The 3,337-nt window shown below is 40.6% G+C and overlaps 1 non-coding gene across 1 annotated transcript; it reads left to right on the forward strand.

The window, feature by feature from the left end:
• The first annotated feature begins 1,851 nt into the window (after positions 1 to 1,851).
• On the forward strand, positions 1,852 to 1,960 carry LOC127742802 (small nucleolar RNA R71). Its single transcript, XR_008004201.1, has one exon. It is a non-coding gene; the product is annotated as a small nucleolar RNA R71 (small nucleolar RNA).
• Positions 1,961 to 3,337: the final 1,377 nt, after the last annotated feature.

Consider the following 3,337-nt stretch of genomic DNA (forward strand, 5'->3'; position numbering starts at 1 on the left):
GTTGCATAGTCATCTCTTTTTTTTAGAGGGAGAGTTCGGGTAAGGCATCTTGAACAAGATGTGATTCTCCCCTAGTTGTAAAATTAGTTCTCCCTTAGCTACATTAATGATAGCATTGGAAGTGGCTAGGAAAGGTCTTCCAAGGATGATGGATTCATCCTCATCTTCCCTAGTATTTAAGATAATAAAGTTTACAGGGATGTAAAGGTTTTCAACCTTCACCAAGACATCCTCTACTAAGTTATATGCTTTCTTTATTGACTTGTCTGCCATCTCTAGTGAGATGTTTACAGCTTCAACCTCAAAGATTCCCAGCTTCTCCATTACAGAGAGTGGCATGAGGTTTATACTTGACCCTAGGTCACACAAAGCCTTCTCAAAGGTCATGGTGCCTACGGTGCAAGCGATTAAGATGCATCCGGGATCCGGAAGCTTCTGAGGTAGCTTCTGCTTAACCAAAGCATTGAGTTCTATGGCAAGCGGATTCTTCCTCAAAGGCTTTGTACCAAACGGCTTGGCATTCAGCTTCATAAGAGCTCCTAGGTACCGAGCAACTTGCTCTTCCCTAGTGTCCTTATCCTCATCCGAGGATGAGCATTCATCAGAACTCATGCATTGTAGGAGTGCATGCAAAGGAACCTTTATGGTCTCTATATGATGCTTGGCTTCTTTTAATTCTTGGATGGAAATTTCTTCAGTGGATGCTGAACACTCAGTAGGTATGACATTACTGGAATTCAATGCCAGGTTTGGTGGCTCTTTGGGCATTGATCGCCCATCATGAATCCTTTCACTGGCATTCAACGCTAGTTTCTTTGCCAAGTTGGGCGTTGTACGCCCAGTAAGACCTTCCTTACTGGCGTTTAACGCCAGAGTCCCTGCCAGTTTGGGCATTGAATGCCCAGTAAGGGCTTCTTCACTGGCATTCAATGCCAGCTTTGATGCCTATTTGGGCATTGAATTCCCAGCGAGGTATTTCGCATTGGCGTTCAACACCAGCTTCGGTGCCAGCTTGGACGTTGAACGTGTAGTGACGTTTTCTTCACTGGCGTTTAATGCCATCTCAGTCTATCCAGATTCGGTCGCAGCCTCTATGGTGATGGCCTTGCACTCTTCTCATGGGTTCACTTTAGTGTTACTAGGAAGAGTGTCAGGAATAGCCTTAGGGATTCTCTTGCTCAGTTGACTAACTTGTACCTCCAAGTTTCTAATGGAGGATCTTGTTTCAGTTATGAAACTATGAGTAGTCTTAGAGAGGTTGGAGACTATAGTTACTAAGTCAGCAAGGTTCTGCTTAGGGGTCTCCATATGTTCTTGAGAAGATGGGAATGGTGGTCTATTGTTGAACCTATTTTGGTTCCTTCCACCTTGATTGTTGTTGAAGACTTGCTGAGGCTTCTGTTGCTCCTTCCATGAAAGGTTAAGATGATTTCTCCATGAGGGATTGTAGGTGTTTCCATAGGGTTCTCCCATGTAGTTCACCTCTTCCATATAGGTCAGGATCATAAGCTTCTACTTCAGAGGAAGCTTCCTGAGTGCTACCAGCTGCAGTTTGCATTTCAATCAAATACTAAGAGATCATATTGACCTGCTGGGTCAATATCTTGTTATAAGCCAATATGGCATTCAGAGTGTCAACTTCAAGAACTCTTTTCTTCCGAAGGACCCTATTACTCACAGGGTTTCTCTCAGAGGTGTACATGAATTGGTTGTTTGCAACCATCTCAATAAGTTCTCTTGCTTCTACAGGCATTTTCTTTAAGTGGACTGATCCACCTGCAGAGCTGTCTAATGATATTTTGGACATCTCAGAAAGACCATCATTGAAGATGCCTAGGATAGACCATTCTGAGAGCATGTCAGAAGGACATCTCCTGATTAGTTGCTTGTATCTTTTCCAAGCTTCATAGAGGGATTCATCATCTTTCTGTCTAAAGGTTTGAACTTCCACTCTGATTTTGCTCATCTTTTGAGGAAGGAAAAATTTGGCCAAGAAAGCATTGACCAACTTTTTCCAAGAGTCTAGGCTTTCTTTAGATTGAGATTCCAACCATATCCTAGCTCTGTCTGTAACCGCAAAAGGAAAGAGCATAAGTCTGTAGACCTCAGGATTAACTCCATTGGTCTTAACAGTGTCACAGATTTGCAATAATTCAGATGAAAATTGATGTGGATCTTCCGGTGGAAGTCTATAGAACTTGCAGTTCTATTGCATTAAAGAGACTAATTGAGGCTTAAGTTGAAAATTGTTTGCTCTAATTGCAGGTATAGAGATAATTCTCCCATAGAAATTAGAAGTTGGTATGGTGTAGTCACCAAGAACCTTTCTTGCTTCTCCTCTATTATTAGCATTATCTGCCATGTTTTCAACTTCTTGTTCAAAAATTTCTATGAGGTTTCCTTTGGAATGTTGGGCCTTATCTTGTTGTAAACACTTCCTCAGGCTCCTCTCAGGTTTATGATCAAGATCAAAGATAGATTCTTTATTGATGCATGAAAACTTGTCTCTCAACAAATTCCCCTTTGGCAAGTATACCGAATTTGTCGTCAAGTAAAAACTCATAATAGAGTGAGGTCAAATCCCACAGGGATTGATTGGTCAAGCAACTTTAGTTGGAAGAGTATGCTAGTTGAGCTAAATAGAGTGTAGTTTGAGAATTGCAGAAAATTAAATGACGGAAAAGTAAATAGCAGAAAACAAAGTGCAGAATCTTAAATGGGGATTTGGGGTAATGATCATGAAAATAAATGACAAGAAATAAAGAGAATGGGTAAGATCAAAAATGGGGATTCATTGGGCTCAGGAGATGTTGCATTCTCTGGATTAAGTTCATTTTCATCTCTTCCTCAATCAATGCATCTATTGATCTCCTTGGCAATCTTAGGTGATTAGATTCCAATTCCTTGGTAATCCAATCTCTCTAAGCTTGAGCAATTGCCCAATTCCTTGATTTAATTGCTCATGGGAAGAGATGAAGTATGGTCACTGATTATACCACATGTATTTCCAAATCAAAGTATTGGGAGGATTACATGTCACTATATCCACCCAGACCCCAATTTGGTCCAACATGAGAAAGCATTTCTAGCATGATCTCCTCATCCCTTTTCCAAGGCTCAGAGGAGATCCAATTATGGAGAGTTTCTTTTCGAAGACAACTAACCAATTGAAATAAGATCGAAAGCTTTCTAGTAAATCAAAAGAGAAGAAAGAAGAAGAGAATGAAAACTATAATTGATCCATCAAATTACAACAGAGCTCCCTAACCCAATGAAAGGGGTTTAGTTGTTCATAGCTCTAGAAATGAAAAATGGAAGAAAATGATACATCCCAGCT

The sequence above is a fragment of the Arachis duranensis genome, chromosome 1, assembly GCF_000817695.3.
Source record: "Arachis duranensis cultivar V14167 chromosome 1, aradu.V14167.gnm2.J7QH, whole genome shotgun sequence".
Classification (NCBI taxonomy): domain Eukaryota; kingdom Viridiplantae; phylum Streptophyta; class Magnoliopsida; order Fabales; family Fabaceae; genus Arachis; species Arachis duranensis.